Genomic DNA, 22,105 nt, shown 5'->3' with positions numbered 1-22,105 from the left:
AGTTAGACCCACCCGCCAACCGATTCACTATATCAACATTTTTGGGTTCGTACTTTAGACTGAATTGTGGGTCTTTTGACAGAAAAGAAATGTTTAAGGAAATTTTAGCTAAATTTCCAAGGCTTTCACCATTGGCTGTGACTAGCTGGCTGTACTATTGCTTCTTCCAGTACTCTTTTGAACATTGATCTGGATCAGATCAAAATCCCATCTATTTTAGCATCCTGTTGCTCATCATGACCAACTATATGCTTATTGGAAGCCCACCGGTAGGACACAAGTGCAATAGCACTGCCATGTTTGTGTTGTCTGGCAATGAAATTTGGAGAAATTTAGAGACATACTGCCTTTGGTACTGGCTAGATGGCATAGATCTGCAAATTCATGGCAGATAAGGCTAAGTCCCTTAGCCATCAAGGCCACCACCCTAAAGTGTTAAGCAATGGTGCTTTCCTCAATTCCCTCCAAACTCCATTCCTTTCCTATTTCATCTGCTGAAACATTTTCTAAGATGAGTGAATCTTCTCTGCCCCAGATTTCCCTTGTGGGACCTCCAGGGGGTTCCAGTCAGCCCTCCAATGTCCTCCCTTCGAACCTTGGCAAGGTTCTCCTAAGGCTCCACTCTTTCAAAGTAGCATTCCTGGTAGCTATTACCTCTATTACCTCAGAGCTCAATGCTCTGTCTTCAGCCAAGCAGCTATGTATCTTCCACAGGCTAGTATTAAGGACAGATCCATCCTTCATCCTGAAGGTGTCCTCCATTTTCCATCTCCAACAGGAGATTATGCTACCTTCCTTCAGTTCATCTCCCGTCTGCCTCCTGGAAAAGGCCTGGCATTCATTTGATGTGTGCAGAGTCTTCAAAGTGTACATAGGTAGAACCAGACCACACTGTCTCATTGAGACCTTGTTTGTCTCCTTCCACCCTCTTACCCTGGTCAATAAGATCTCTCTCACTGCTGTGGCTTGGTGGATTAGGGCCTCTATAGTGCTGGCCTATGAGGCACAGCATTTGCCCATTCCCCAGCATATAACAGCACACTCCACCAGTTCAGAGGCCACCTCTGCTGCCTCTTCCTGTAATGATCTGCTCCAGGAGATCTGCTGAGAAGCCACCTAGGCCTGGAGTCTTTTGCCTTTTCTGATGCTACATTTTGCAGGAGGATCCTGCAGCACGTCCTCCCCCAGTAAATCCCTCCAGCCTCCAGCCGGCCCTAGGGATATTAACTCCTTTATATCCCATCCTGCTGACCTTACACATGGAATCAGAAAAGGTATGGTTATACTTGCCTGAAGCGGAGTTTTTTTATTCCCAGGAAAAGGTCAGCAGCCCTGCTTTAGTTATTCCGGCTGCAGGATTTGGTTAAGGTTCTCATTCAAATTTTCCCTTTGTTGGGGAGCTGGGAATAAGAGAAGACTCCCTGGAAAAGACCCTGATGTTGGGAAAGATGGAGGGCACAAGGAGAAGGGGACGACAGAGGACAAGATGGTTGGATAGTGTTCTCGAAGCTACCAGCATGAGTTTGACTAAACTGCGGGAGGCAGTGGAAGACAGAAGTGCCTGGCGTGCTCTGGTCCACGGGGTCACGAAGAGTCGGACACGACTAAACGACTAAACAACAACAACAACAACAACACTATTTTTTTCAACTCCTATACTATTGAGCTTGGTGAGTATGCAAACTGCATGATGGGAGCCCAACCTCCCCCCCCCCCCAATTGCTGCCTGCCTTTCACCAGTGGATAGTACAACTGTACTATCTCAGCATGTGTAGATCTTGGGCTTTATAGAGGCTGTTATGGGGTATTTAAAACACTGAATATTATTCTTCATTTGGTAATTGGAAGTCATTAATGTGTATGTAATTTCGATAATTTAACTTCAATTGGATGACTCACTTTGTGATTAGTTTGGCTTTTCAGAAGTGTATGTGATTATGACCTGAAAGGGAAATTAATAGCAGGATTATGGTCTTATAGATCATACAATTCATTACATTCTCCCCAATCAATATCTGGCACTGGCTACTACACCTTCAGTGTATATGTTTCATTCATTCAGATGAGTAGATCTATATTTTTGTTACTTTGCTGTTCAGCATATATCACAATGTTGTGAGATTAAAAGCCTAAAGTATAGCATGTCCTATCTCTCTGGTATATACAGATCCATTATTTTAGAAACTGGACATATTCAATAGTCACTGGTCAAACAGCTATATTTTGCACCTCCATAGCAATAATTATTTCTTAGATGGGAGTATGGGAAGCTGCCCTTGCGCCATCCAGCTCACTCTGACTAGTAGCATCTCTTCATTGTTTAAGATAAGAATCTTGCTTAGTCTTATCCAGGTATGGTGAGGATTGGACTGTAGTCTTATTGCATGCTAAGCATGTGTTCTGCCACTAAGGTGCAGTCTTTTTCCAAGGTATTTCTATGCTAGTTTCATGATGATTTTCAGGGGCTACTGTGTTATAGTGGATAGGCTGTCGGGCCTGAATGTGGCAGAATTAAGTTCACCCCAACTAATTAAACAAAGGCTGCAACTTTATTAGCATTATTGGGGATCTACAGTGAACATTGTCATCTTTGAAGGAATTAGGTGCAGTAGGAATCATCTTGCAGCTTCCTGGTAACCTCAGCTTTGCCCTGAACAAGAGACACCAACTTGCAAGGGAGATTTTTTGCGGGGTGGGGAGATGTGCGTATGATGTCACACATGATGTCAGGATGTGGGGAGGAGCCAGAAGGCAAAGCCAAACATGGTGGCAGCATGTTCAATGGCTGGTGGTTCCTCTCAGGTGCTCAGCCTTCTCCTCCTGCCCCTGCCACTGGCCATCCCTTACATGGCAGGAGGAGGAGCCGCAAGCCACTGAAGCCATGCCATGCCATGATAGGCTCCATGAGTGGCCTGGTTAACTTCATTGTATGGATTTTGGGAAACCACTTTCCTGCTTTTAATGACAACTGATATCACAAATACATAAATATTGTGAGAATCCCTCTTAAATCTCTCTTCCCACAAAACCCCTGGATTCTGGGTGTGCGGTCCTGACAAGCCTCAAAGGGGTTCCTTTCCCTCCCTGGATTCCAGAGGCCTAAGTCACAAGCTTAGGATCCCAAAAACCTGAGTAGCAAGTCTGAGAGATCCTTTTCACGATAATAGTGCCAAAGGGCACTGATCAGTCACTATGTAATTTACTTTCTTGAACTGCCCCACTTCTGAAAAGAGACAGGCCTTTTCTTTGGGCTTTCTAACCCAGCTCCTCAGGATATAATCCCTTAGGTAATGCTGTAGTTCTTCTTAGAAAATATAATTGATTGACCTCATTGGACAAATGAATCATGAATCCTGGAACTGATTCATCTATCGTACTTAATTTCCTAGGTAGGAAAAGTACCCCCTTTGCTATCCAGAGTTCTTGACTGAACTTCAGAGCTTGTCCTCTTGCCAGTTTGGGATTGAACTCCAAGAAACTGCCCATTTGCTACTTGCTGTTGTTTAATAAAAGTAATTGCATAGTCATTGGCCTTCGTCAATGTTAATATGAGAGCTACATGTTATACACCTAGGGATGGATGAATCTGACAATTTTGGTTTCCTCACTTTTTCATTTTTCATTCATCTTCTATTCAGTTGTCTGCATTTCTACAGCAATTTGCATTTCAAAAAAATCCTAATGAAAATTCATCTGTATTTTAGTGCATTTAGTTCAATTTCTCCTAATAAACATGTTTTTATATGCATTTCTGTACAAATATACACATTTTTTTCAACCCATTTTCCTTGATATAATGCATCCGTCTATGTTTTTAAAAAGTAGTATATGCATTTTCTCTTAACATGCATTTTTATAAACACTGGTTGGAGAAGAGCATTGTAAAATTTGACGAAGTGAACATTTTGAAGAATAGCTGCATTTTGGTTTGTGCATTGGTACGAGAAGTGTGAATTGGGTAGTTTCACATCAAAATGCAAATAAAATTGATTTTCTCCCCCATGCCTAGTCCTACCTATCTAAGTGAATTGTGCAAGGTGCCACATAATTTGTGTCCAGAACTGAGATATTTTGAGAAAAGTTTACTAGAATTGTATAGGTTTTAAAAGCTAGTGAGAGATTATAAAGAGCTCTCAGAAATCACTGAATGAAGCACCTATGCCTGCACAGTTTTTTTCTCCCTGTTTGCTATTCTCTGTCCACATCCCCCTACTGCTCATTTGTTCTCAAATTTCATGCCTCTTCTTTCCCAGTATTCTAATCATCCTTTGGCCTTTGCTACCACAATCCAAGCTTTTGATAACCTGGATGTTGGAGGCAGAATAAATTATGCAAAAATAAGCCAAATGCACCTTGCTTTTCCTTGCATGCCTTTTCCTTACATTAATTATATGTTTGTTTTTTCACAACATTGCCTCCTTAGTTTTTGGAAGAGAAGAAGCTACACAATCCCTACTTACTGCATTCAAAGTCTTTGGCTTTGGGGGTGGGTGGGAGTGTTACCAGGCAGATGTTTCTGAGCTCTGGTATCACTCAATTCTATTGAAAATGAAGAAGCTGAAAAGTCAGGCATCTTGTTTGATTTGCAAGTTTTTAGTGTGTAATGTACAACTACTCTACATTCATTCTTAATTGCTTTAATCCTTACATCAACTCTATGAAGTGTGTGTTTATGCATGGTGGAGTTGTGGCAGCTTTGAGACTAACAAATTTATTATGGCTTAAGGCAGGGCAGCCCAACTTTTCATACTAAATGGGCCATAATACTACTTCAACATGCAATCCACAGACTGCATGATGCCATGTCACGTGTGAACAGGTTCTTTGCATGGAAGCTCAAGGTTCTGGCAGGGTCCTAGAGCTTCCCAGCTCCATCCCAAAGTTGGAAAATGGCTAACTAGGCTTTGGGAAGGAGGTAAGGGAACTCTAGGACCCTGTCAGAACCCTCACTACATCTTCCCAAAGCCCAACACCTTGCTTATCTGGCTTTTGTGAAGGCAACACAAGGGCTGGAAGCTTCAAATGTTGATGAAGGCCACCAAATAAGGTCTTGAGGGCCACTAGGAGCCGTTGGGCCACATGTTGGACTACCCTGGTTAGGTTTTGCGGACTACATTCCATTTCATCAGATGCACTGTTTTCCTAGGTACATGATGGAATGGGGATATTGTGAAAAATATGTTTCTGAAATGAATTGCAGAAAAGTACAAAAAGTGTATACAGTCATACATACATGTATGGAAGGGACCACAACTTAGTGTTAAAGTGTAATCTAGCAGAAGGTCCCAGGTTAAAGTCCTTTGCATCTGCAGTTAAAAAGAATCTGGTAGTTGGTGATAGTTGGTTGAGGTTTTGGAGAACTGCCTGTCAGAATGGGAAGTACTGGACTAAGAGGATAAAATATCTGGTGTACAGAACATAACGACTCAGACCCATGTAGCTCAGTATTGTCTACAATGACTGGCAATGATTCTCCAGGGCTTTAGACAGGGGACAGTCCCAGATTTACTAAGCAAAACAGAAACTCTGCCTCTGACTTATGCCCTTCCTCTTATTATTGAATCTCAAGAACCCCCTACAGGTTTGAACAATGAAGAATGGTGGTAAATACATTATGCTTGTTCCTAAGAAACATCATCATAATCATTAAAGATCAGTACTTAGTATTATTTAGAAATTGGTTAGGCAGGTTCCACTGATCCACAGGAGTAGTGATAATGCTGTGGTGCTTTGTGGCAGACAATAGTTCAATGTTGGTACATATGCAAGACTACATGTGTCACCCAAGTTGTGGAAATTTTCCACCTATTACAAGTAGATTTTGCCCACCAAGCACTTCTAATCTACATGACATTTCCATCATCATCATCATCCACAGGTATACCAGGACAAAAGTCTATAGATGTCATTGCAATTCAGTATAAGTTCAAAAGCATATAAGTTTCATATACTAGTCATTGCAATTCAGCATTATTGGAAAAGAATGGTCACACAACTATATGAAGCTTATAGAAGTTCTAAACTGCATGCTTCCTTTCACTTTTAGGTGCCGGCTCTTGTTCTTTGAAGTTTACTTTAACCTCAGAGTTGCCAACTTGCTCTGAAATTGATCAGAGAGGCTGCAGCACCTGCCTTCATTTGACCTGACTTGTAAAGTTAAACTCAAAGAGCTGTGTTATAGGGAGGAGGTGCTGTGTTATCCCTGTGTCTCTGAAGCTGCTAGTATGTGGATTTCACTAATCCTCACTTCAGACATCAAAGGTCAAGGGTATTCGTGACTCCCTTTGGTCCTAATTTAATTTTGTAAGACTTCAATCTGAAACATTCTTACTCGTGAGCAAGTTCCATTGAGGCCAGCGAAAATAATGTCAGAGAAGGTAGGTTAATTACTCCAAGAGGCATATTTATATTTTTATTACCTATGGAGAGGGAGAATTTGGGGAGTGGAGTTGCTGTTGTTTTTGGTCTCCATTTAGATCTGAAGGATTCAATAAAACAGAAGTGAATGGCTTTCTTTGGTTTGAATTTACTCAGCCTTCTCTCTATATACTGTGTAGTACTCCCTGCAGTCTCCTTAAAGATTGTTCATGGTAACAACCAAAAACTTTGTTCTTGGTAACCACGAGTCTCAAGAGGATCTAGGCAATCTGAAGAACAATAATGAAAGACTGGCTCTTACATGTTTGTGTGCAGTTACTCAATTTGTCCTTTTCCTTCTATCTCTCTTCTCTACAACATGCCTATCTTTCCCAAAGGAACACCTCTCTTAGGACTTTCCGTAACATTTCTCCTCCATTATTCTTTCATGCAACAACACATGTAGATGAATACACATGTAAAAACATATGCTAGGATGAAAAATTAACCTGGATTTTCCAGGAAAGAAACAACAGCTGTGTGCGAGAGCCAGTGATATTCTAGAATCCCTCTTACAGATCTTCCCAACAAAATCCAAGAATGAAAATTTCATTATCTGTTAACTCCCCCCCCCCCCCAGTTGAAGTGATTGGTGTGGAAAGAAAACATTTAAGGTGAAATCCTATGTAAAATTAGGATTACGAGCTGTTGACCTTCATTGTACTTTCAATAGTTTATGACTGTGTTATTATAATTTTTAAGTATTGTTTTCATCCTGGATCACTAGTTTATAGTGGAAAGGTGGACATAAATGGAAGAATGTTATGGAAGCTACTTCCAAGTAAACATGCACATGATTTGCTGCATGGTTTATTATTCAGCCAGTGTAAAGTACGGTTGTATTGTGTGTCAAGCATATGAAATTAATGGGACATAATCACAAAAAATAAATAAATAAAATTAAACATATCGCTTGGAAATAAGTCTTACTGAGTTCAAGGAGAGCTGCTGCCAGATGGGGTTTCCAGATGGGAGGTTAGTATTGTAAATGGTCCATTCAAATATCACAAAAGGGTCATTGGCAACAGTTTTTAATTTTATTTTTTTTTAAAAAAAATAACAACTATTGAACTTTTTCAGAAAGGGTGAATCTGGATTGTTAATTTGGGGATCCAATCAATGCTAGTGCACACCCAGTCAAATCATGGTCATGCACCAGCGCCGAGTCCTTTAATCAAGGTTTAATCAAGGTTCAAATTTCCTCATTAGCAGCCCAGTGAGACAGGAACTAAAGTATGACCAGTGATATAACCACAGACTCAAGATTGTAACAAAAATAAATCTCTCTTTCTCTCTCTTTTTTGGTGTGCAATGCTTCATTTTAGGCATAGAGAAGAAAATGATATTATGTAATCTGCAGAAAATAAAGCAACTTAAAGTGGTGTAGTAAATAACAAGGACATAAGCTGATCATTGCAATTGCAATGGTTTAATAATGGAATAAACTAATAATTGCATCAGCAAAGACAATAACAGTAAACAGCATTGTTAACGTTATTCCCAAATACCAAGATGCTAGAAAACGTAGAGCTAGGAGGCACATTCAAACAGCGGTGATGCAAACTTTTTGTTTCATGAATATATATTAATGACACACACATAGATAATATGTATTTTTCAGAGGACTTTTTCTTCTCATACAAAATGATTGGTGTTTTATGCCTTATTAGCTTACTTGGGACATCAACAGAAAGGAGATAAAGAGAGAACAGGACAAAAAGGGGGCGGGGGAAGCTGCTCAGTACATGGGGCAAATCCTCAAAGATATATATAATAATCTAGCAAAAACTAAGTGCATTTAAGGCGAGTGGTTGATTTCAGTGGGAAAGTTAATAGTAGCAGTAGTAGTAGTAGTAGTAGTAGTAGTAGTAATAGTAATATAATATTTATTTATACCCCACCCTCCCCGGCCAGGATTGGGCTCAGGGCAGCTAACATCAAAGTAAGGTAAAGGTAAAGGGACCCCAGATCATTAGGTCCAGTCGTGGACGACTCTGGGGTTGCGGCGCTCATCTCGCTTTATTGGCTGAGGGAGCTGGCATACAGCTTCTGGGTCATGTGGCCAGCATGACTAAGCCGCTTCTGGAGAACCAGAGGAGCGCACGGAAACACCGTTTACCTTCCCGCCAGAGCGGTACCTATTTATCTACTTGCACTTTGACGTGCTTTCGAACTGCTAGGTTGGCAGGAGCAGGGACCAAACAACAGGAGCTCATCCCGTTGCGGGGATTCGAACCACCGACCTTCTGATCGGCAAGTCCTAGGCTTTGTGATTTAACCCACAGTGCCACCTGCGTCCCTTAATAACATCAAAGTATGATACATTAAAAACATAAATGAAACAATCAATTAAAATACAGCTTAAAATCAAATTTGCATAAATCCCTTGCATTGAAATTGATGCTTATATGTGCTTAGGTTTTATCCTTTACTGGAAATATGCATGTGTGTATGCATTTTGTTTCCCTTGTAGGGGTTCAAGGGATGGAAATGACGTTTCCCATAGAAAAACAACACAAGAAGAAATTGTAAAAATGCCTTCCATCCTGCCTTCCCTCTCTCCCTGCACCCACCACTAATACACTGTGGTCTTCTTCCAACTGCATTACAATAAAAGGACCCCCCTCCCAAATAATCACAGAAATGCATATAATGTGTATAGGTATACTCTCAAATAATGCCACATTGTATTCAAACATTTTCGTAATTACTGTTTTAAAAAGTAAATTATTGAGAAGCGTTCAAAGCTATGTCTTAGTTCTGAGAATCTTCCCTACACTTTTTCCACTTGGCTCCCAGATGGTGTCAGAAATGAATGTATAGTTTGCAGCTTCATAAATTAGTTACACTGAACAATTTCCACCCCTGCAACTTGTGCTGTGAGGAATGCAGTGACAGATAGATTCTGTGCTCTGTTTGCCTATGAGATGATTTCCTTGAAGTCTCATAATGAGTTGTTTTTGGCAGGATTAATGAGTATTATAATGGTAAATGGATGTTTGCAGCTCAGTTGTGTTCCATCACATAGTAACATGAGGTTTCTGGTCCCTTGGAGGCCATAATTGGTGGCATTAATGCAGTTTTTAATTACACTTCTTGAAAAAATGAATTGGAACCAAAACAAAAGCTAAGTGATCATCTCTCTCTGTAGTGCCATGTGGTGTAAACAGAGTTACCATCACTGTCCCTGATATCTGTCTTTTGAATTAGGCTAACTAGAGAAGAAATTAAACCTTTTTAAGGTAACCTGATTTTTTCTTTTTTTAAAAGCATTTTAGGATCATTTTCAACAATGTTTATTTTCCTTTTTAGTCACTAAGGAATTTTCTTATATTGAGAAGGCACAATTAAACAGACAACTATGCTTCAAAATGCTTCATGAATAGGGTGCTCCAGAATATTGTTCACTCTGCATTTATAAGTGAACTGATCTAATATTTACCTGCACTTACCTGACTCATATTTGGATCAGAGCACAATTATCTTTTAAACTCTGTAGTTCTCTGAATTTTGCAGTGCAGGTGTTAGCTCAAAAATGTGTAGAAAAAAATGGGTATTTTGATGAAAAATGTGAGCAAAAAATCACATTTAATGGGGAAATGTCTACAGTTTAAATGCCAATTATTATAAAGCTTTTTAAAAAAATGAAATAGGATGGTAAGGACTTGTGAAAGAACACAGATGAAACTGATGTAGACAGGCAATAGTATTTGTAGGGATGCGGGTGGCGCTGTGGTCTAAAACACTGAGCCTCTTGGGCTTGCTGATCAGAAGCTCAGCGGTTCAAACCCCCATGATGGGGTGAGCGTCCGTTGCTTTGTCCCAGCTCCTGCCAACCTAGCAGTTCGAAAGCAAGCCACTGCAAGTAGATAAATATGTACCACTGTGGTGAGAAGGTAAACGCTGTTTCTGTGTGCTCTGGCTTCCGTCACGGTGTTCTGTTGTTCCAGAAGGGGTTTAGTCATGCTGGCCACATGACCCGGAAACCTGTCTGGGGACAAACACCAGCTCCCTCGGCCTGAAAGCGAGATGAGCACTGCAACCCCATAGTCACCTTTGACTGGACTTAACCATCCAGGGCTCCTTTACCTTTATTTGTAGAACTTTGATTTTCTACAAATAAGATAAGGCATTCCTTAGCAAACAACTTAGTTTGAGGGTGGGCTGCACATCCCCCTGAATGTTTGTTTTAATTACAGAAAGAGCCAGAAAAAATAATCTTTTGCCCTTGACCACCCAAACACACAGGTATGCAAATGCAAAATCATATGTAAAACATAGCCAATCCTAAAGAAAATGTTCAAAGGGTCCTTCTTGCCAACTAGCCTTTCAATCAGCAGCACAGCCAAGCCACAGAGTGCCAATGCACCCACAATGAACAGAGCCACAATCAGGATCCCTTGCCCACACCCCCAACTCAGCAGTCACAAGACTTAACAGAACAAATGTGCTAGCAAGAAGATGCACTGCTCTTGGTGGCCTAAAAAAACCTTGCAGTTCAGGACTTAGCCTTGGATACATCTTATCATTGCAAAGATGCTACTGTTATCACTAATTCCTGCTGTTCTGAATGGTCACTGTGCTTATTTCGCATACATCTGAGCTTTATTTTCTTAAATACAGACTTTCCTTTTTAGTAATTCGTTGCCATTTAACCTCACTGTTTACATTCCCTGACCCTGTACTCCTGTATAGCTGCCAACTGAGAATGACATTTCGTGCATCTGATGAAACAGACCAGGGTTTCCCAAACTTGGGTCTCCAGTTCCCACCATCCCTGACTAGTAGTCCACCTAGCAAATGATGATGGGAGTTGTAGTCCAAAAACGGCTTTAGCCCCAAGTTTGGGAAACGCTGAAGTACACTATGGTCCGAGAATATTTATGTCACAATAAATTTGTTAGTCTTTATGAAGTTTTCTTATTTTTGACATTCTGAATATTCCAATGCCTGTTGTTATACATTAGCTGTGAGCTTATATTCTATGGACCTGTCCCTTCATTAAATTGCAAAATACTTAAAAAGATTGCTATAAGTTCTTACCATCTTCCTAATGTAATGTGAATCTGTTGGTTTGGGTCTTGCCTTGTGGAGCAGCAGAAAACAAGTTTGCTCCATCTTCAGCCCTTCAGGTATCTGGCTATCATATCACCTCACCTCACCTCTCAGTCTTCTCTTCTCCAGACTACACATATCCAACCCCCTCAACAATTCCTCATAAGGCTTCATTTCTAGACCATTTATAATGTGTCTCCTCCTTTGCACATGTCCCAGTTTGTCAAAATGTCTCTTAAACTAAGGGACCCCAAACAGGATACAGTACTCCAGGTGGGGTCTGACCAAAGCAAACTAGAGCAGTACTATGGTGGGCCCGGACAAAGTGAGGCTGTGTGTGGATGGGAGTTGCAATAATCACACAACAATCATTTTGGGATAAAATGGGCCACAACATACCACAGATGTAAGTTGGTCATGGTGTAGGCACTTTTCCTTTCCTTGATCTGGACACTATACTTCCGTTGATACAGCTTAGAGTTGCATAAGCTTTTTTTCTTTTCTTTTCTGCTGCATCACACTGTTGACTCATGTTAAGATTGTGGTCTACAATGACCCCTAGATCCTTTACACCATATATTTGTGCATCTGGCTATTCCTACCTAAATATAGACCTTACATTTTTCGCTATTGAAATGCTTTTTTTAGTTTTAGCTTTAGCCCTGTTCTCCAATCTCTCAAGGTCATCTTGAATCCTAATTGTACCTTCTGAAGTAACCCTCCCAGTTTGGTGTCATCTGCACATTTGATGAGCATCCCCTCTATTCCTTCATCCTAGCCATTTATAAAGATGTTGAATAAAACCAGACCCAGGACAGAAACCCACAGTACTCCACTTGTCAGCATGGTGTAGTGGTTAAGAGCAGTGGACTCATAATCTGGTGAACTGGGTTTGATTCCCTGCTCCTCCACATGCAGCTGCTGGGTGACCTTGGGCCAGTCACACTTCTTTGAAGTCTCTCAGCCCCAGTCACCTCACAGAGTGTTTGTTGTGGGGGAGGAAGGGAAAGGAGAATGTTAGCCGCTTTGAGACTCCTTAAGGGGAGTGAAAGGCGGGATATCAAGTCCAAACTCCTCCTCCTCCTCTTCTTCTTCTTCTTCTTCTTCTTCTTCTTCTTGGATGGGTTCAGTCAGTCAATAGAACCATGGATTCGGTCAATCAACCAGCTACAAATTCACCTAACAATAACATTATCTAATCACATTTTACCAGCTTCTTCTCAAGAATGTCATGGCAGACTTTGTTCAAACCCTTAACAAATCAAAAAATGCTACATCCACAGCATTCCCTTGATCTACTAAACTTGTAACTCTATCAAAAAAATATTGGTTTCCTCTACCAACTGTGATACTTCAAACTCCAAGTCATCTGTTCATCCACCTTGTCCTTTTCAGCCAAACCTGAAAATGATATCCTTGGTCAGTCTTTTCTTATTGTAACTGCTTTCTAATTCTATGTCAAGGTTTATGTTCATCTTCCATCTTCTGATTGCAATTAGGAATGTTGCTATAGCCATCTTCACCCCTCGCTAGCTTACAGAATATTACAAAATAATATCACATACTGAACACTGGTCTCCTCTCTTTTCCAAGTGGTTCAAAATCCAGGTTTAGTCTCCTTCACATGAAAGACTATCATGCTCTTTAGTGATGAACTACACCTCTTTACCGTTGGTTTGGTTGTTGCTCATCCTGGAATGCTTTTGAAGTCTACCAATCAAAATTATTTTTGTTATCCCCCCTCCACCATTTAACATAGGAAGTCTCACTATAAGTCATGTCTCCCACATGTCAGGACTAGTATTCAGAACCACTGTTCTAGAGTGAGTTCTGACAACCCACTTTACAGATTAAACATCCATTTCAGGAGGGAAAATATATAAATCTACTGCTGCATAAAAGTGAAATATTATGGAATGTGAGACCTTAAAATAGTTCAGCTATTTAATTTCTAATCAAAGTTCTTCTGGAAAATAAAGTGTAAGGAAGGATCAGGCGGAGGGGGGAGCACAGTAAAATACATCCCTTTAAAGTATGCTATTAAATAATCATTTCCTTAGCACCTATCACTGCTATCATCTGTATGCATTGTTTAAAAGCAGTGTAATTCTGCTCTAACTGCAGATAACAGTCAGTGTTACGCATTTGAAGGCTGGTTAATTAAGAAGTTACTGAGCACTTACCAAACAGTTTATCTGGTTTCTGATAGGGCTACTTTACATTTGCCCCTAGTCCTGCCATAAAAGAGATAAAATGCTATTTCCAATGATATATTAGACTAGGATTAATTTCTTATCTCTATATTTTGGTTTAAAGCCATTTGCAGTGTTACATCTATTGTGTATATATCTACAGAAATCCTGGTTTAGCATGTTATTGTTCAAATTGCAACCTAACAATTGGTTCATCTGTACACAAAAACTGAGAAAGAAGAAGCCCAAGGGATATTTTGCTGTTTTAGTAAATATATGAATTGGTCTTCCTGAATATACCCATGCTGCCAATCAGCAATAAGATGGAGTGATACATAAGTTTAGTAGTGAAGATGTCCTTTCAAGCGCAGTGCCCTAAAATAGAGCCTCATGGCGAATCCGTTAAGTTTGCTTTTGATTATTTTATCAAATGATCCAAAATTTACTTTATCCAGACATATGAGTTGAACACTGATGGTAGAGAGAAAATACCAGACTTCGTACAATTGAAATACAGTATCACAAGAGTTTTCAACTGTAATAAATATTATTTTATGCATTTATTAGGGCTGCAAGCTTTAATCGGCTTATTAATTGGTGGGGCCAATTTTAATTGAGCCTTCAGTTGTTTACTTGATGAAGCCATTTTGGCTCTAATGTGTTCTTATAATAGGTAATGAAAAAGAAAGGCTTTCATTCTGGCAATGAGCAGTAGCTTTGATTTATTAAATTGCAAGTTATCTTGCTCATCCTTCAGTATCTCAAAAGAGCCCCTATATTGATAATTTTCATAATATGCAGATGCACTCACATGTATTAAATTAATTTAGTCAATTAAAAGGCAGACAGCTACTCAGATAAAAATTATGTGATATGTTGATGGTCTTGATATTTTTGGATAAATATATAGCTTTCAATCCAGCAGACTGGATGGAAGTGTATGTACTTCCACTGGCCATGACACAGCAGAAATATATTTCACAATATGAATGCAATTAATGTCTATACTTTCTTGTTGTGTAAAGAGCAACCACGAGGAAGCCTAAGAAGACTGTGAGGGGGAAAGTTTAACTGTTTCTCTCCTTGCCTCTCTGAAGCTGCTATTTGCAGTTCAAGGAAGCCTCTCTTGGTGCTAAAGGGACTTTCCTTGAAATGTAACTAAATAGACTATTTTCATCAAGACTGTAGCAGGGGAGAAAGAACCAAGGTGTGGACCATAGTTCTTGCTTTCCATGCAGAAGGTCACAGGTGAAATTGCTGAACTAACAAAAGTATGTAACTTGTCCCTAAAATAAGGTTCCATACATGAGGACTGGAAAGTGGCCAACGTACAGTGGTGGACTTTGGACTCTCAAATTTCAGCCATATCCTGTGCGACGCTAAAGTTCTGCAGCCCCCCCTTGCCTCTCTCACTCAGTTCTACAGCATTGTTGTGGAGCCCCCTGTGCCACACAGTGCCAAGTGCAGATGCAGAGGTTGTGCTTACCCTAAAACCGCCTCTGCAATGTAACACCATGTTGTTGTTTAAAAAATGTATTCAGGGGTATCTGAGAAATTTGCAATCCTGTTAGCTTAACATCTGTTCCAGGTAAACTTCTAGAAAACATCATTAAATATTGAATTAGCAAGCATCTAGATAACAAGTCTTGCTGAAGCTGAACCAGCATGGCCTCTGCAGTGTTATGTCCTGTGACAGTAGCCTTTTAGAGAACATTAAGAATGCCAGCAGATACCTACAGTATAAAGATGCTCTGGTTGATGCTATTGTTTTGGAACCTCTACACACATGGAGCTTTCTGCAGGTGTACCAGGGACTTACACACTTACACCTATGGAGTTAAGTGCCATCTGGGTAGCATCTCTCCTTCTCTGCTAGTAGAGCAGCACTTATAGCACATCCAATTGTCCTTCAGCCAGTATATTGGACCCTCAAATATACTGGGTATAATCTCAAATCTCAAGCATGATATAAGCATATTGGGAAAGTGGTATATACTGTTTTGTATTACGCTTTGTTTCGCGAATGAATGCTACTACTCCCTGGACCTAGATATTATCTGTCCCCAAGGCTTCCAATTGCTGACCTGGACGGGGTAGGCAGAGCATGGTATCAAAATGCTGTAGCAATGGTCGAGGGATCCTTGCTGAACATGTCCCTGGTGCAATGTAGGTAAAGATACAGATTCCCCCTTTTGAGTCAGATTTATCAGCACTGTACTAGGACAAATATAAACCCAGTCTGACAGCACCTGGTGTTTCGTATCACAAGAGGAACCTCAAAATTACATCCCTCTTACAGTCAGCTTCCTCCCCCGTTCCCCACACTCATTGCACATTGAGGTGGAAGTCAAAAGAAAGAAAATGGTTCACTTTCCGGAATATTCTGCCCAAAGCAACAACTTCATCTCAGTACATGGCAAGGGTGGTTCTGTAGGCCGATATTATCTATTTTCACATCTGTTTCTTATTTGTTGAGGAAAGTCACAGGGACTTCCATGTGACCTTGGGGAAAGGTTGTAACATTTAACTCTCTAATTTTTCCCTGCGATTATATGATCCACAGTACAGTCCTTGGGTTTCTGATGATGTAATCCCATGGATTTAATAAAAAATAAACAATGGTAGTTTGGAAATGCCTGATTTGCAGCTCAGTGTGTGTTAACCTAGGTATTTTAAAAACAAAGCAAATATTTACCATACTGAAGTAATGCAAAATATATGTTGTGGTAAGTGGCCACAGTCTGAAGAGGTTTGTAATAAACACAAGCTTTGGATAAAAGCACAATGTGACCACCAAAATCCCAATTCATCCAGAAACAGGTTTAATTTTGATTGTCTTAAAAATGTTGTTTTTCTCTTCTAGTCGTAGATGATAGTTTGCAAGCCCTCATAAATCAGATAGGGAACGGACTACTGAGTGAGGAGAGGCTCACGCACATAAATATACCTCATGGGGCCTTTGCTTGCTTACTATAAAATAAAAATAAAAATGAACATCCTAAAGTTAAACAAGTCAGTGAAGTGCAAGAACAAAATATATGCTCCTCTGAATTGTGGATAGACATAATCTGCAGGGGGAAATGTACATTTACTAGGGGGAAATACATGAATGAATGCATTTTTGAAAAGAGGGCAAGGAAAGAGTATTGAAATGGGAATATACAAGGGCATTATTTTCTTTAAGCATAATGTAGCATCAGGATTCTCACAAAAAGCCTTCACTTTAATTACCAATACTCTAGTGTGTCTCTTCAGACACAGCTTTGCTCTCTGCATAATGGAATCAAACATTCTACACATTTTTTTTTCCAGTGGTCTGATTCTATTGTGTATATTCAAGTAAAAAACAACAGTGCATTTTTTAAATAAGCGAGTCTGTGTGGTCTTTCCTCTGTCTCCAGGAAATAAATCTCCATATAACTTCAGTAGAGCAGAGGGTGGTTGACTACTGCTGCCCATTAGCATCAGGGCTTGCTTATTTTACACAGTGCCATTTTATGCATTTTACTCTTATTTAAAGTGTATGCTACCAGTGGTATTATGTTCAGCCATATACAAGTATCCCAGATATAACATATTTCATTCTATCACTCCGGATTTAGTTGCATGCACCCCTTGAAAATGTCTGCTTAAGTGACAGTAATGATGGCACCAGGTAATATGGAAGGGACATTTTGCTGTGACGATCTCCTTTTATAGTTTTTATGAATATGTTGAAATAAAAATAAGACCACCACCATCCCTTCTGTAAATTTTGTTTCTGCTATGTTGTCCTTTTCACTGAACAAACATATTTAGGATGCCACTCAGTGGCTCTGATTGAATATTTGTTTTAAACAAATACCACTATTACCCAACTAGCTGGAAAATCCACGAGTTAGGTTTTGATAGCAGAAGCGTTTCCCCACAATTTATGTGTGCATGCAAATCTATGGTGCTTTGGATATAGGCTAAAGTATTTGCTTTATATGTATTATTTTGTCTGAATACACGAAAGCTGGTTTGATTTGTATGTTTCCCCCTTATAGAATTGTTCCAAGGCTCTGTCAGAGATCACGTAGAGTAATTTTTCCCATCAATCTTTGCTGTGCAGCCATGCACGAATGCAGTAGGAAAAAGGGGGCAGAAATCAAATCACTTAATTGCAGCATTTTTCATCTACATCTTTTGTTTTATGGTGGTAAAGGCCCCGAAGTAGCCTACCATGATTCATGGCTGTCACCGCTGCCGTTAGCAGTTCAATCTTTCATTCCAGGCATTTTGGTAGTGAAAGTACCTACACAATTACTTTGATGAATATGACTTGTTTGTTTTTTCTCCATTTTTAGCAGAGAGGGGGATCTGCTTAATACAGACATTTAAATAAAATACTATTCATGGCTACCCTATCTGTACAGAATCCTGAAAGTTGTGCACCCAGAGATGCTGTTATATGTTATGAATTTAAGTTCATTGAGCCTAATGTGTCTGAGCTCTTATTCTTGCACTTATACAATAGCAAGATCTGGAAATAACCCTCTTAGAAAGAAAAACAACAACAACAACAACAACAACAACAACAACTCACCTTTCAAATCTCTGAGGCTGTGACGATTTTCTTCTTTCCTTTAATATATTTTTCATTGCTTCTCCCTCCACCCCCTGGAATATTCCCAAACACGATATGAGGAAAACACCAGAGAAGTCTGCATATGTATGTCTGATCAGGAAGTTAGCATGAATATGTGTGTGTGTGCAAACATTTTCAGAAATTGCTAAAGATAGTTTTATTTTAGGAGAAATGCTAGTAAGTTCAGCCAGAGTTCTGAGACCAAAATGAGTAAGGTTTTTGAAAACCTCTTATTCTGTCTACTGTGTTAGCATGAAATATGTCCTCTTTAAGGAAGGAATGTGATTTCATTTCTTCATTAGTATACTTTGTGGTCAATTGGTAGTATGATATACAGTTTAGCAGTGCACAAAGTGATACGAAGGGAAAAAGTCACGTGCAAAGCAATTTTAAGTATTTTTACTTAGAAGTAAGCCCTGTGAGTTCAATGGGCTTTACTCACCAGTAAGGTTAAAAAAAGGTAAAGGACCCCTGGATGGTCAAGTCCAGTCAAAGGTGACTATGGGGTGTGGCGCTCATCTTGCTTTCAGGCCAAGGGAGCCGGCTTTTGCTCACTGATAGTGTATTTAGCACTACAGACTAATTTTGCAATCCTGCATACAATTACCAGGATACAATTACTATTGAACTCAGTGGGACATACCTCTGAGTAAACATTCATAGGAGTGTGCTGTAGGACTGCAGCCCTATCCTCACTTACCTCAGAGTAAATGGGACATTTCTGCATGAACATGCATTCGATTGCTCCGCATGGCAGTAACCCACTCTGTTAGATCTGTATTCCGACGGGAATATTTTACCATGGCCTGATGGAAAAGTGAATGCTTTATCTCAGGGGTGGGAACTGGTGGTCCTCCAGATATTGTTTGATTCCCAACTCCCAGCCAGCCTGGTCAATGGCCATGTGAGATGGTAGCTGTAGTCACACACCATCTGGAAGGCCACAGGTCTTCCACCCCTGCCTTTAAGTGTTCAGCAAAATTCTGCAATCTAAAAATTAGAGACATGATTCAGCTCACTCTGAGCAAAGGAACAGGAAAAGTATTCATTGAGCCCTATGCTGAGGTACATGCATTAGGGGTTCAATTTCTACCACAAAAGGTATAATGTGTTAGTTGTTTGTGGTAGTCCCTTTCCATCCCTGGCAATTGTTGACATAGCTCAGTCTCAGGTGCAATAAATCTATATACAGCTGAGTCCAGAATACCCATGGGCAGAATGTTGCCTATGAAATTTCCCCACTGGAATAATGGATGGAGGTGACTGATCCAGGTTCCCATTCACCCCCACTTCCAGCTACTCTGGAAGTTCAGGAATGGTTTGGAAGTGGCCCCCTTCTTCTAGCAGTTCCTTATGTGAATTGAATGAGCCTTGCTGTCTATAGAAGGGCAAGTCTAGACCCAACTCTAGGTCTACATCTGGAGCAAATACAGGTCTTTGGCAGGGGCTCCTAGCTGTTCAATGGAAGGAACCAATCCATGCACAAGTAGTCAAATTACTCTAAGGTAAGGATTGGCAAATCTGTTAATTTTGGTTTCTTTCAGTTTCTCATTTTCGTAATCTTAAACCCAGTTCCCCATGTTACCACATCAGTTTGTGAATTTTTTTTGGGAGGGGGGGTAGTTCTCGTGAAAATTCATATTTCCTGTGAAATTTTCCTAATATACATGTGGTGTATGGAAGTTTGTCTAATATTAACATTTTTGCAAAGTGGCTTACACCAATGCAATGCATTTTTGTATGCCATTTTCACGAATATGCATTTTTATGCAGGTTATTTGTCTGAAGAACTACACTGCAAAATTCAGAGAAGTGCACTTTTCAAAAGATGGTCGTGTTCTGGTTTGCATGTTGTTTGAGAAAGGTAGGTTCACCTTAACTGAATCTCTCCTCCATCTCTAGTATCACCTTAGCAGTATGGAGCTGTTTTCTTTGCTTCTTCCAGCACTACTAAGCCATTAAAATGGAGGGATCCACATGATGCAGGAGTCCTTGAGCAACTTGGGCCAGTCTCTCTTATTCAAACTAACCTACATTACAGGATTTTATTGAGGACAAATTGGGGGTGGGGGCTGTATGCCACCTAGAGTGCCTTAGAAGGAAGGTGGGATTTAAATATGATAAAAGAAAAAATGAAGCATTCTCCATAGTGCATGCAAGGAGTTGCAAGTGGGTGACCAATGGCTTACTCAAGTTCCCTTAAGTTAGGTCTGGAAAGTTCACAGCACATAGCCTGGGTGCTCTTCCTCTGCACAGTTATATTGTGTATTTTTATGTAAATAAGAGCAATGATATGACATTCCATTTACATAGTAGGTGGTATGTTACTTTAACATTTGAGAAGGAAGATTTGATAATTTTATAGCAAGTTTCTTTCCCACAACTTTACTGCCTGCTTAATGCTAGAGAGTCTGCTTGCTACTGTTTTGCCTTATCATCAGTATGTGATATGGAATAATGATGGAGGTTTTCCGGTGCTGATGAAAAGCTTTAGCAACAAGGATTGGCGGGGGGAGGGATTGGGAGAGGGAACGGGAAATGGCAGCAAATCTGATTGAATGTGAACATTTCAGGTTTGAAAATATGTGCTACCTACGAAAACGAGCTATCGACTAACTCTGAAAGAAATGTTATATGGGCTTAATGTTCATCTTCATTCCCACTATAATGAGAAGAATTAGACTGGCCTCCATATGTGGAATATTTATTTTAGCAATACAAGAAAACGTATTTCCCTAATTTTTTTTCTGTATGCACATGGCCTTAAATTTTACAGATGTGATTAATGCTTTAATTTGCTGTTCTAGCTGGCTACAAGTTTACCATACAATATAAATTACTTACAGAGAAATTTGCTTATATGGAAGCCTAATTCATATGCTCTTTAACCACCATGTGTGGTAACAGTGGAACAACTGAGCACTTGGGCAATTGGTTTGAAAAATAAGAAAACATTTGAGGCATTTTTTCAGCAGTCGAAACTGCAGCATTTCTGCAGCCAACATATGCTGTGTAATTAGTGTTTGTTTTAACAGGGATCAGTGAATGGGATATCAGTCCTAAGCTGTGGAGCGAAATCAGAGATAAATGATTTCAATTGGTGGGTGTTTTCTTTATTAATTTATATTGCCAGTATACAGTGCTTGGTTATAGATCTCATTTACATAATGAATTAAGGTCAGTTAAAGGATTTCAGACACAATGGTTACAGGAATTTATACATAACAGCTATCAAATGTAATGGATTACTGTTGGTTTTTTTACAAAGGGTGACTGGGTGTGTCAAACATTACCCCATTTATAAAATCAATGTGTATTCTGTCATTGTTTAAACTGGAGACAGAATTCTGTGTAAGCATGCAAAGATCTGAAATGCTAATATTCTATTTTTAACTCTGTTTTTTCAGTTCTTCTCTGCAATGAGCAATCCAATAGATTGCAGTTGTCCTATTCAAGAATATAGGTGATGGTGGCCCTGATGCAGTTTCTCTAATCTTGAAATGCTCACAGGAGAACAAACAGGTTTTGCTTGAAATAGAGGTAAGAGAACTGCCATTAAATAATTTCTTTCTTTGTTATCTTCCACTTAAATATATACAAGTCAGATGGGCACCTAGAATGTTCAGAAATAGTGATAACTTCCAGAGGTGTGACTGCAGCCAAAACAATGGTCTTGTGGTGCCGTAAACAAGCTTTCATGCAGGAAAGCCCACTTCTTCGGAGAGTAGGGAAGACTCAGTCCATTGTAGGTTCCATTTCTGTGACACTTGTGTGTGGCATTACTTATCCTTGTGAAACCTGTGCTATTCAGGTGAGTAACTATCATGGGGCT

At 39.8% G+C, this 22,105-nt stretch overlaps 1 long non-coding RNA gene across 1 annotated transcript in view; it reads left to right on the top strand.

Moving 5' to 3' along the window:
- LOC310674424 overlaps positions 1–21,809 on the top strand; it is a 32,739-nt gene extending 10,930 nt beyond the window's left edge. Inside the window, exons 2-3 of the long non-coding RNA XR_014509585.1 lie at positions 20,047–20,137; positions 21,681–21,809. This is a non-coding gene — a long non-coding RNA (uncharacterized lncRNA). The remainder of the gene's footprint in view (positions 1–20,046; positions 20,138–21,680) is intronic.
- The last annotated feature ends 296 nt before the right edge of the window (positions 21,810–22,105 follow it).

This window comes from Podarcis tiliguerta (genome assembly GCF_965153285.1).
Source record: "Podarcis tiliguerta genome assembly, chromosome: 3".
Lineage (NCBI taxonomy): Eukaryota > Metazoa > Chordata > Lepidosauria > Squamata > Lacertidae > Podarcis > Podarcis tiliguerta.
The sequence above is the reverse complement of the archived record's forward strand: the minus strand, read 5'-3'. Positions and strand labels throughout refer to the sequence as shown.